A 13,107-nucleotide genomic window follows, 5' to 3' on the forward strand; every position below is an offset into this window, starting at 1 on the left:
GAAAGCGAGGGCTCATTGTCCAGGATGGGTTGTAGATCACTAATGATGCGTTGGAGAGGTTTTAGCTGGGGACTGTAGGTGATGGCCAGTGGTGTTCTGTTGGTTTCTTTCTTGGGCTTGTCCCGTAGCAGGAGGCTTCTGGGTACACGTATGGCTATGTCAATCTGTCTCCTCACTTCCTCGTGTGGGTATTGCAGTTTACAGAATGCTTGTTGAAGATCTTGTAGGTGTAGGTCTCTGAGGGGTTGGAGCATATGCGGTTGTACCTCAGTGCTTGGCTGTAAACAATGGATCGTGTGGTGTGTCCGGGATGGAAACTGGAGGCATGCAGGTAAGTATAGCGATCGGTAGGTTTTCGGTATAGGGTGGTATTGATATGACTGTCACTTATTTGTATCGTGGTGTCCAGGAAATGGACCTCCCGTGTAGATTGGTCCATGCTGAGGTTGATGGAGGAGTGGAAGCTATTGAAATCATGGTGAAATTCTTCCAGAGTCTCCTTCCCGTGGGTCCAGATAATGAAGATGTCATCGATGTAGCGTAGGTAGAGAAGGGGTGTAAGTGGACGAGAGCTGAGGAAGCGTTGTTCCAGGTCAGCCATAAAAATGTTGGCGTATTGTGGGGCCATGCGGGTGCCCATAGCAGTGCCACTGGTCTGGAGGTATATGTTGTCACCAAATCTGAAATAGTTGTGTGTGAGGATAAATTCGCAGAGTTCAGCCACCAGTTGTGCTGTGGCATCATCAGGAATGCTGTTCCTGACAGCTTGTACTCCATCTGCATGAGGGATGTTTGTGTAGAGAGCCTCTACATCCATGGTGTCTAGGATGGTGTTTTCTGGAAGGTCACCTATGCATTGTAGTTTTCTCAGGAAATCCGTAGTGTCATGAAGGTAACTGGGAGTGCTGGTGGCGTAGGGTCTGAGCAGAGAGTCCACATAGCCAGACAGTCCTTCAGTAAGAGTGCCAATGCCCAAGATGATGGGGCATCCGGGATTTCCAGGTTTGTGGATCTTGGGTAATAGATAGAACAACCCTGGTCGGAGCTCTAAAGGTGTGTCGATTTGTTCCTGTGTTTGTTTAGGGAGTGTCCTGAGCAGATGGTGCAGTTTCTTAGTGTATTCTAATCTTAGTGTATTCTAATCTTAGTGTATTAGTGTATGAGGGCCGAAATGGCAGTCTGGACCTCTACATAGAATGCTTCTGCCGACGTGCACAGGCCAATGTAGACGAGCCCCTAGTGTTCATTTATATTGGAAAAGTGGTCTCATATCTGTCTGAACTGTTTCCCTTTTATGACAGAGTACTGTGATTTTCTAGGGATCTAGTAATTGAAGTATAGTCAAGGATCTGGATCTTATACTTGCCGACAAATTGATTCTTTAAGGTACAAGAGAACACAACTGGAGATGAACCCTGAATCTAAAGTTTCTTTTTATTTTCAGGATTATCTGCACAGGTTCTTTCCATCTATTAATAAAGTAGGTGGTTGGGACTTAGAAGAGAAAATTAAAGAGATGCAGAAATTTTTCCACCTGACTGTAACAGGAAAATTAAATTCACAAACAGAAGAAATGATGGCACGGCCAAGGTGTGGAGTCCCTGATGTATTAGATTACAGCACATTTCCAGGAACTCCAAGATGGAGGAAGAATGTATTGACTTATAGCTTGGTTATATGCCACGTTTGTGCATTTTGTTTTGTTTTAATGCTGTCATATTATTCCATGCCTTAAATGACAATAATTTCTTTTCTTTTGCTGCTGAAAGGATTCTGAACTATACACCTGATCTGCCTCGTTCTATGGTGGTGAAAGTGATTCAAAAAGGCATTTCAGGTGTGGAGTGATGTGACTCCACTGAGATTTCAAAACGTTGCCAGGGGAGAAGCGGATATCCTAATTCGTTTTGCACATGGTGGTGAGGCTACTGCTGTGTTTTTAAGAATCCATGAATTACATTTATTTAATGTTGAAGCTATACTTTAAAAGCTTACATGTTTTCATACCCAAAGGCTGAAGAGAGAACAATTATTTTCATTCTGAGTTCATCCGATCTTTATCATGTCCTGCAGTTTTATATTTGTGTATCAGTTTAACTAATCAACCATCACAAAATCCCTTGGAAGTTCAAACTGTAAAATGAGGAAAATAGTGTCAACGTACATGTGATTGTAAAAGTACTCCTCTGCTAAGATCATTATTCCTATATATGAGCAAACAAGGAGTCTTCACACTTGTGAACGGTTTAAACACCTTGGTCATATACCTCAAAAACATTTTTTTTGCCTCATTAGAGACAAACACAAATACAACAGAGCTTCTTTCCACTGTAGTCCAACGCAAGGGGGACTATTTTGGATTACAGTTTTATTTTAGGCTTCCAAGAAGTCTGAAAGGGGGAGAATGTGTGTGTATACGCACACATGCACATACTTTAGTTCCTCTCTCACTACAACTACAGGGCACCCCTCTTTCACAAAAGCCTATGCAACTGAAGCACCGATTAGCATATTGTCATGCTTCATTTGCATAATTCATTAGTGGCCATTTTTGCGCAAGAGTCTTTGTGCAAAAAAGAGCCATCTACACAGCTCCTTTTTGCACAAAAACACCCTCTTGCGCAAGAGCTATTCTTTCTGAAAAAATTGAGAAGAATGGCTCTTGTGAAAGAGGGGCTACGTCTACACTGGCCCCTTTTCCGGAAGGGGCATGTAAATTTCACCAGTCGTTGTAGGGAAATCCGCGGGGGATTTAAATATCCCCCGCGGCATTTAAATAAAAATGTTCGCTGCTTTTTTCCGGCTTTTAAAAAAGCCGGAAAAGAGCATCTACACTGGCCCCGATCCTCCGGAAAAAGCGCCCTTTTCCGGAGGCTCTTATTCCTACTTTGAAGTAGGAATAAGACCCTCCGGAAAAGGGCACTTTTTCCGGAGGATCGGGGCCAGTGTAGACGCTCTTTTCCGGCTTTTTTAAAAAACGGAAAAAAGCGGCGGACATTTTTATTTAAATGCCGCGGGGGATATTTAAATCCCCCGCGCATTTCCCTACGACGACTGGTGAAATTTACATGCCCCTTCCGGAAAAGGGGCCAGTGTAGACGTAGCCAGGGTGTTTTTGCCCAAAAAGGAGCTGTGTAGAGGGCTACTTTTTGTGCAAAAGCCTCTTGCGCAAAAATGTCCCCTGATTAATTATGCAAACGAAGCAGGGAAATATGCTAATCTGCACTTTGTTTGCATAGGCTTTTGTGCTAAAGAGATGCAGTGTAGACATACAAGTGTTAGTCCTCCTCTTAAGTGCTGTTTACACTAGATTTTTATTTTGATAAAGCTATGTCCCTCGGTCGGCCGTGTGAAAAATCCTGACCCTTGAGAGTCATCTATACTAGCCAGTGTAGACTAGTGCTAGGTCAAGAGGAGACTTCTCCCATTGACCTAGCTACCCCTTCTTGGGGAGGTGATGTACCTCCACCAAGGAGAGAACTCCTATTACTGTGGGCGCTACTTATGCTGAAGTGCTACAGTGGTGCAGCTGTAGCATTCTGAGTGTAGCCAAACCCTTAAAGATTCATCCCCAAACATCCAATAGTACAATAATGTTGTACTGTCTTCCTGGGTTATGAATTTTTGACAACTGTCCTGCAAATCCTTGAATTCCAGCAAGAAATTGTAGCCCTTCTTATAGGCAGAAGAGGAGAGTCAACCTTTTCCATCCAACCTCCAGCTGAAGATCCAGACACCTCAGCCACTCTTACGGGAGATTCTAACAGAAGACACATTAAATTAGTTTACCAAATGAGAGGCTCAGTTTTTCAAAGCAGTGGTTCCCTAAAATCATTCACTTGAAGTAGCACAGGTAGTGCAGGTAGCATAATCTATCCTTATTATTGCCCAATGCTGTCAATTCTAGGACCTTGCCTTCAGATGCTTATAACTTTGCAAAACTTAAGCCAGACATTTTCTCACTTGGTTTCAGCCTCAGGCTGAAATTTTGGAAAGTTTCAGAGAAGATGATTCAGCCATTACTGAGAAAATGCCCTCCATAAGACAGAAGTCCATGGGAAAAAATAGTTTGCAATCATGGAATTAAAAACCGTACCATAATGTGCACACACATGGGAGCTGAGTTCATTGAACAGGCAATCTTAAGTGTGACATTTCCTACCTTTTGAATGTTTGACTTTGCAACCTTAACATCATTTTAGTCTCATTTTAATATATTATTATCTACAATGAATAAAAGCAAATTCTAAACTTCAAGATATGTAACTGTGTTTAAAATGAATCATTGTGTTAATTGATGACATATTAATTTCCTTTCCTATGCAGCACACGGCGACCAGTCTCCCTTTGATGGAAGGGGGGTAGTACTGGCTCATGCCTTTGCACCAAGCCCAGGGATAGGAGGAGATGCTCATTTTGATGAAGCTGAGAAATGGTCACAAAATCATATAGGTAAAGTATTTCCTGTGCCCGTCGCAACAAATTCAGCTCCTTCTACACAAAGCCCTGGCATTTTCTTCCTATAACTGTTTGTCCCTCTCTCTTATATATAATGTAACATACTTACCTTTGCCTGCCAGAGCATATATATAAGGTCTGTATTCTGTGGAGCTCAAATCACTTTACAAAAGTGGGAGAGCAATATTATCCTGGTGTTTTTGTAAGTTAGACACAACTTTAAGTGATTGTCAAAAGTGATCTCCATTAACAAAAGGAGAGTCAGGAATAGATTGCAGGTTTCCTGACTTCCCATTCATGGCCTCTGAAAAATTCTTACTAAAACATGGGAGAGCAGATAAACTTAAATTAAACCTATAGGATTTCATCACAATGAAAAGATGTGAATTCTTCTGCTTGTGATTCTCTGTTCCATTGTATGTTAATAATTCTTTTCCTCTTTTTTATATATGAAAAATTTAGGAACAGATTTGTTCCTTGTTGCTGCTCATGAATTTGGCCATTCTTTGGGACTGGGTCATTCAAATGTTCAAGGTGCTCTGACGTACCCTATGTATCGCTCCTGGGATCCAAACACCTTCGTCCTTCCAGATGACGACAGACAAGGAATTCAGCGATTATATGGTAATTTCAGTGTCAGATGTTAATTTTGATATAAAAAAATACCAAAAAGGGACAGATTTTGTCATACTTTAAGTACCTTACTCAGACAGCCAAACTGATTTGAATGGTCTACTCTCTGAGCAAGGTACTACTCAGTGAGAGTACCTAAATTTAGATCAAGCCAACATGATATACTTTATCCCTTCCACCTATTCTTTCTGGAGTCTAAGAGCAAGCTGTCCATATCGCAAAACCACCTAATGGAGTTATAGACCGGGACTGACAAAGGGTCCCCTACACACCAGTGCTTTGCAGAAATCAATGATGACATGCTGCTAACCTAACTGCCAGTGAGTAGTACCTTGCTCTACCAAAGAGGATATTGAAAGCAGTATGGCTGCTTGCTGAATGTGAGATTGTGCAATGTGGCTGTGTCTAGACTGGCCAGTTTTTCCGCAAAATCAGCTGCTTTTGCGGAGAAACTTGCTAGCTGTCTACACTGGCTGCTTGAATTTCTGCAAGAACACTGACGATCTCATGTAAGATTGTCATTGTTCTTGCGGAAATACTATGCTGCTCCAGTTTGGGCAAAAGCCCTCTTGCGCAAATCATTTGCGCAAGAGGGCCAGTGTAGACAGCACAGTACTGTTTTGCGCAAAAAAGCCCTGATGGCTAAAATGGCGATCGGGGCTTTTTTGCGCAAAAGCGCGTCTAGATTGGCACAGATGCTTTTCCGCAAAAAGTGCTTTTGCGGAAAAGCGTCCACGCCAATCTAGATGCTCTTTTCTGAAAATGCTTTTAACAGAAAACTTTTCCATTAAAAGCATTTCCGGAAATCATGCCAGTCTAGACGTAGCCTGTAAGTATGGCAGAATCTGGCCCTCACATCACTGTTCTCGGAGTCAGGACCTACTCATTCTAAGTTACAGTGGCAAAACTATGCTCTAAAACTATGGCACTTGTGTGTGAACATTTGCTTCCATCAGACACTTCACAAAGGGACAGCAATCATGGTACATATTTCTCTGCATTTTGTCTCAAACAAATACCTTATTATTTCCGTATTTCTATTCCACAGGCAGAAAAAGAGAAAACTTCTAAAGAACCATGGTGTTTTTAAAGAGAATGAAGAAGTCAGCAAGTGTACTTTTCTTTCACACCAGAAATGTTTCATTTTATTTCTTTAAATGGCAAATGTTTGAAGATCAATTTCTGCTCCTATACATTTAGGCTACGTCTAGACAGCAGTTCTATTTTGGGATATCAAAAGTATCCACAAATAGCTATTTCGCATCTTTAAATGCACCCATTACTTCGGAATATATTCCGGTGTCCCTGTAGCCCTCGTTCCATGAAGGTTAAGGGACTTGCTGGAATAGCGCTTTATTCTGAAATTTCAAAATAATCTATTTCAAAATTAGATTGAAATAAGATATGCAATTTGCGTAGCTCAAATTGCGTAGCTTATTTTGACCTACGGGTGCAGTGGAGATTCACCTTTACTGAGATTTGAAAACCTCTTTAAATGTATTCAGTAGTTTCTATGAAAATAAAAATTCTCCCAGCACTATTCTGCCATCCTACATTCCTGTCTGTCAAACGCTGGTGGTTTGCATTTCACTGGGGGGCTCGGTGACTACTATATGGTCAATGCATGCAGGACAAAAATTGTCAGGTGGGTGCTTGAAGTGCATCTAACATCACGACTTAGGCTCTCTGTTCCCAGCCCATTCCCTTCTCCTCCTTACTGCATATACATACCCAGACTCTGAGTACCCTCCACAAGGCCCAGAGAAAGCATGTAAGGCAGTGAGTGGTTCACAAAGTGTGGTCTGCAACCATCTTGCAGGTAAGCTGCAGGCTCTGGGTTCACACACCCCTATACTGGGGAGCCTACACTGGTGCTCCAGCTCTGCAGCTCCCCTCTTGGGGGAGGATCCTCATGGGCCAGATCTAGCTCATGGGGACAGGAAGCAGCTCCATGCACTCCCACTCCTCCTCCTCTGAGCAGGGGGATTGGCAGTCCAAGAAACTGTTCACCTGAAAGCTTTCCCTGCTGCTTCCATTGGCCAGATTCATGGTGCCTGAGAGCGACAGGAGGTACAGAGCCAGGTAAGTGTCGTCCCCTCCGCCCCACCTTCATATCCAAACTTCACACTCCCATTCCCGTCAGGCACCATTACTTTTTACCCTGCAAGGTAAAGTAAGGGCTGGCAGAGCCTTGAGAAGATTGGATGGGTGGCTCACGGACTGGTGGTGTTATCGAGTTAACATCAAGTCAACTCAGGGATGGTCTAGACAGTATGTGGACTGAAAGTAGGAGAAGTAGCAATCAGCTTAATCTGCAGCAAGGGAGATTTAGGTTCAATATTAGGAGAAACTTTCTAAGTAACTATAAAAACAGTTAAGCTACGGAGTAGGCTTCAAAGGGAGGTTCTGGAATCTCCATCACTGGAGGTTTTTAAGAACCAGTTAGACAAAAGTGTGTAGGAATACTTGGTCCTGCCTCAGCACAGGGAGCTGGACTAGGGGGTCTTTCTAGGTCACTTCCACCCTGCATTTCTATGATTCTCTGTAGAGCTTAACTGGTGATCATCACAGCAAAACTGACCCTCCAGCCTTCACCCAGCTCCCGTCCAACGTGAATTATTAACAAATGAGCTGGTCCCTGATATAGAGAAGTCATAAGACCAGTGAGCCTAGCAGCCCTGTCAGTGATATCTCAGGACAGCCATTCCCTCATAGAACAGTGGGGGAAGCTAGGGGATCCAATCGTTCCTCCCTGATAAAGGTCTGCAAAGCACAAACAGGGACTTAGCTTAAAAAAGCAGAGATGCCTTCCCTCAATCACTATTACAGGCACCTATCCTAAGTCTGTAAGTAAACACATGGGCGACGTCTACATTGGCCCCTTTTCTGGAAGGGGCATGTTAATTTCAGAGGTCGTAATAGGGAAATCCGTGGGGGATTTAAATAAAAATGTCCAACGCTTTTTTCCGGCTTTTAGAAAAGAGCGTCTACACTGGCCCCGATCCTCCGGAAAAAGCACCCTTTTTTGAATAAGTAGGAATAAGATCCTCCGGAAAAGGGCGCTTTTTCCGGAGGATCGGGGCCAGTGTAGACGCTCTTTTCCGGCTTTTCTAAAAGCCGGAAAAAAGCGGCGGACATTTTTATTTAAATGCCGCGGGGGATATTTAAATCCCCCGCGGATTTCCCTATTACGACCTCTGAAATTAACATGCCCCTTCCGGAAAAGGGGCCAATGTAGACGAGCCCATGCAGTTCTCAGATAGCCTTCTGACCCAGAAAGAGGCTAGACAAGAGGGAGGGTAACTCACCTGAACAGTCAATGCCACTTACAGCCCAGAATTCATCAGCAACACTGAATTCCCAGAAAGACAAAGTGAAGATGATAAAAAAAACCAGACCCCATATCACTAGCTATAGGGTTTAGATCTAGCTTGGTGTGTATCACAGAAGAGTGGTTAGAGACCCCCAAGAGGCACTGGACTGAGGGTCTTCTACCATCTTAGTGGAGAAAGGGCAAGGGAGAAACCCCTGCATACTGGTTACTTACAGTGGATCTTCTGGAAACCTCAACTTCTCTGAGGGTATGTCTTCACAGCAAAGTTATTTTGAAAAAATAGCCATTATTTCAAAATAACTTCACTAGCATCTACACAGCCAAACTGCTATTTCGAAATTCATTTGAAATAGCGGAGCAATTATTCCAAATTTGGTAAACCTCATTCCATGAGGAATAAAGCCAAATTCAAAATAGCTATTTCATAATAAGTGCTGTGTAGACACATCGAAATAGGGGGCCTCCAGCCTTCCCAGGGTGCCCTGGTGGCCACTCCAGTCTCAACCAAGATCACTCCTCTCCTTCCTCCCTCCCCGGAGCCTTTAGGGGTTGACTCTGGCCACAGTGTCTGTGCCAGTTCCAAGCCTGCCAGGCCAGAGCCAGCAGTCACTACCCCTGACCCAGTGGCCCCAAAACATGAGCCAGCAAAGACTGGCAGCCAGCCCTCCACCACTCGCCAGGAGCAGTCTCCCAGCTCCCAGGAGCCTGACAGGGGCTGGAGAAGGCGGGCGCCTTCCTGGTCCAGGGTGGAGATCATGGACCTTATTCAGGTTTGGGGGGATTGCCCCCAATGTCCATGATCTCTGCACTAGAGAGAGGAATGCGGCCATCAATGGCAGGATAGCTGCCAGCCTGGCCCTAAAGGCCACATGTGAACCCAGGAGCAAGTTTGCATGAAAATCAAGTTGGTCTGGAGAGCACCCCAACCCTGAGCCTTGACCTTCTCCTCCCCTTTCTTCCTCCCCCCAAGTTTTCCCCCTTCCCTCTCCCCCCCTCTCTTCTCCCCTCTCCCGCCTCCTTTCCCCAGTCTCACCAGAGTTTCATTCTCCCCCCTCTCCCCCGGGGTTTTGTTAAATAAAGATAGTTTGTGTTCATGAAAATACGTGTATTTTATTTGACATCAGGAAGGGGGCAGAGGGAGAGGTAAGTGGAAGGACGTGAGGGAGGAATGAGGCACAAGCCCCCAGTGGGGCAGACCAGAGAGGCTCTGAGGGCTCCTCAGGATGGAAGCTCTCCCGCAGGGCCTCCTGGATACTGACAGCCCCCTGATGGACCTCTCAGATGGCAGCCTGCAGAAAGTTCAGACAGGTCCGCAGCAACGCGTCCACGAAAAGCACCAGAGTGCCCAGGGGCAGCTCTGGCTTCATGTCGCAGAGTGCTGTGATGTCCCGAGTGAAGGCAACCAGAGCACAGAGAGACAAAATGGTTTCCTGTCCCTCATGGAGGTAGGCAAGCAAGCAGGGAAACCTGAGAACTGGCTGTCCAGGGGGGTGCCTTTAAGCACAGGCCTCAGACAGCCTCAGGCAGCAGCCACACAAAGTAACTCCTGACCTGATGCCCTGCCGGACCTGGTTCTGTCCGGCCTTAAATGCGATTCACCGTACACTCAGTGTGGACGCGCTATTTCAAAATAGCAAAACGCTATTTCAAAATGCATTTTGTGTGTAGACGCGCTATTTCGAAATAAGATAGTTTGAAATAATGCTGTAGTGTAGACATACTCTGAAAGAAGAAATCAGGCCCCTGAGTAATTGAAACAGATACTTCAAAGAGTTTAATTGGAAACATGTGCACAGTAAATACAAACACTATATTATTTACAGGGGAGGGTTATTTACAGGTGACTGTTTGTGAGACACAGCATGGCCAGCACCTGAGAAATAAACTTAAAGAGTCATCAGCATTTGTACAATGCCCCTTAATAAATATAATAATATGGGTTGGGATTAAGCTGCTGGATATGGAATGGAAAACAATCTCCAAAACAGGAAACACCACAAGATTAGGGGAACTCCTATTACCTAATATAGTGAATTATCAGAAAGTGTCAGTTCAACAGGGGGTCTCCATTGATCCCCTTCCCATATTCAGCCATCACAGGAAGAGTCTCTCCCCATTGAGAACCACAGACAATGATATCCCAGACCCCCTCAGCCTTTTACCCTCCTTTGCTAACTGTTGTCTGGTGACTCCTCATAGGCCCAGAACCCAGGAGGGCAAGAGTAAAGTGCTGAGAGAGACTAGAAACCTAACTATTCAGGAAACTTTTTCTATAAGGTGGAGGATCATAGCCTCTAAATTTGGAGGACGAATGATATGTGCACAGTAAATACAAACACTATATTATTTACAGGGGAGGGTTATTTACAGGTGACTGTTTGTGAGACACAGCATGGCCAGCACCTGAGAAATAAACTTAAAGAGTCATCAGCATTTGTACAATGCCCCTTAATAAATATAATAACATGGGTTGGGATTAAGCTGCTGGATATGGAATGGAAAACAATCTCCAAAACAGGAAACACCACAAGATATGGGGAACTCCTATTACCTAATATAGTGAATTATCAGAAAGTGTCAATTCAACAGGGGAAAACACTGATCCCCTTCCCATATTCAGCCATCACAGGAAGATTCTCTCCCCATTGAGAACCACAGACAATGATATCCCAGACCCCCTCAGCCTTTTACCCTCCTTTGCTAACTGTTGTCTGGTGACTCCTCATAGGCCCAGAACCCAGGAGGGCAAGAGTAAAGTGCTGAGAGAGACTAGAAACCTAACTATTCAGGAAACTTTTTCTATGAGGTGGAGGATCATAGCCTCTAAATTTGGAGGACGAATGATATCTGCTGAGTACCTTCTTTGAAGGGCAGAGTGTTCTGAACTCCCAATAACATCAGAGGGAGTTTGAGGACACTCAGCAACTTATGGGACTGGACAATACAAGCACAGTTAAAGGCCCTGGATATCTAAAGGAAATCACCAAAATCCACAGTTAGATGCTTAAATGCCAATTAAAGCCACCCTTAGTGAATTCCCCCGGCATGTGTAATCCCCTAAGTAGTATAAGGGCCCTACCATCAATCAAACGTTAGCCCTGCCCCCTGACCCCGGAAGTCCCGCCCCCTGACCGCCAGAATTCCCTTCTCCCCTGTCACCGGAAGGCCGGCCACTGGATGGTAGTACATCCGGGTCAAGAGGGACAGCTGACCGGGTGTCATGTGACCCCCGTTAGGCCCGTCCCCTGTCACCGGAAGTCCCGCCCTTTGGGGTAATTCATCCGGGGTCAAGAGGGGCAGGTGACCGGAAGTAAGGAGTGTCATGTGACCCCTCTAAGGACTCGCCCCGCCTCCCTCAACCAATCAGGAAGGGGTTTTCCCCTGTAGGACCGCCCCGCGAACCGCTTTAACCAAGCGGGGGGGCAGTTCTGGGACCCGATGACCCGCCCAGCAGTGGGTCGTGTGACCCCTCTAAGAACTTGTCCCGCCTCCCTCTACCAATCAGGAGGGGGTTTTTCCCTGTAGGACCGCCCCGCGAACCCCTTTGACCAAACGGGGGGCAGTTTTGGGACCGGATGACCCGCCCAGCAGTGGGTTGTGTGACCCCTCTAAGAACTCGCCCCACCTCCCTCTACCAATCAGGAGGGGTTTTTTCCCTGTAGGACCGCCCCACGAATCGCTTTGACCAATCCGGGGAGTGCAGTTCCGGGACCCGTTGACCAGACCTGAGGCGGGTCGTGTGACCCCTCTAAGAGCTTCCCGTGACACCCTTTGCCAATCAGAGCATAGCACTTCCCCGTAAGTTCTAGCGCCACACAAAAGAGGCCATCTTGTTCCAAGAGCGCGTGTTTCAGAGAGCGTGCAAACGCTGAGCGGAAACATGGCTTCTTTCACCAACTTTGTTTTGGTGCCGAGAAGAAAGCGCTACATCAGCGACAGTTCCGAGGAGGAAGGAGAAGTTGAAGGGAGCCCTTTGGCCCAGCCGCTGATGGATACACCAATATCTGACGCCGAAACCCAACCGCTCACGATGCAGCCAGACAAGCTAGATGGCCTGGAGGAAGAAGGTGCCCATGGCTCTCAGGAGTCGGACAAGACGCTTGGAAAAGAAGCCAAATAGGTAAATGAAAGATCGAAGTTGGGGCATCATGGGGTTAGGAAACCGGGATTTTGTAAACTTTAAAAAAAAAATGACCAGAGCGTCTTACATTATTTCTTTCTGGCAATCTTTTGACAGCTTGACGATGCCTTTCTAGCTGACCGTCAGACCCGGGACAGCATTGCATCGGACGAGGAAGACGAACCGGGCCCACCTTGTTTTTGCTCAACACTGATACAAAGCATTGAAGAGAACGCCAAGGATGACGGCCATGAAGAATTCAGGAGGTGGCTGTGCATTGACCTCGTTGAGCCAGTGCCACATCATAAGCGTAAAAAAGTTATGCGCTCTATTGTACGCGTTGGTGTTTATACCATCCTTAGTCACTGTCTTAGGGAAAAGCTTTTTGAGGACTGTGAGGGTTGTGTCATAAATGCGCCAGCCCAGCGGTACCATGACTGTTTGACTTGGACTCCAGAGGGTATAAACTGCAAGCTCCGGGGCCTATGTGCTGAACTGTGTTTGGAAAGCTTATTAAATACTGTTATTGCCGTAGGTCCGTGGTCCCCAACACGGTGCCCGC

At 45.6% G+C, this 13,107-nt stretch overlaps 1 pseudogene; it reads left to right on the forward strand.

Annotated features, from left to right (window-relative positions):
* Positions 1-1,408: 1,408 nt before the first annotated feature.
* Positions 1,409-6,544, forward strand: LOC142825088 (macrophage metalloelastase-like; annotated as a pseudogene).
* Positions 6,545-13,107: the final 6,563 nt, after the last annotated feature.

The sequence above is a fragment of the Pelodiscus sinensis genome, unplaced genomic scaffold, assembly GCF_049634645.1.
Source record: "Pelodiscus sinensis isolate JC-2024 unplaced genomic scaffold, ASM4963464v1 ctg133, whole genome shotgun sequence".
NCBI lineage: Eukaryota > Metazoa > Chordata > Testudines > Trionychidae > Pelodiscus > Pelodiscus sinensis.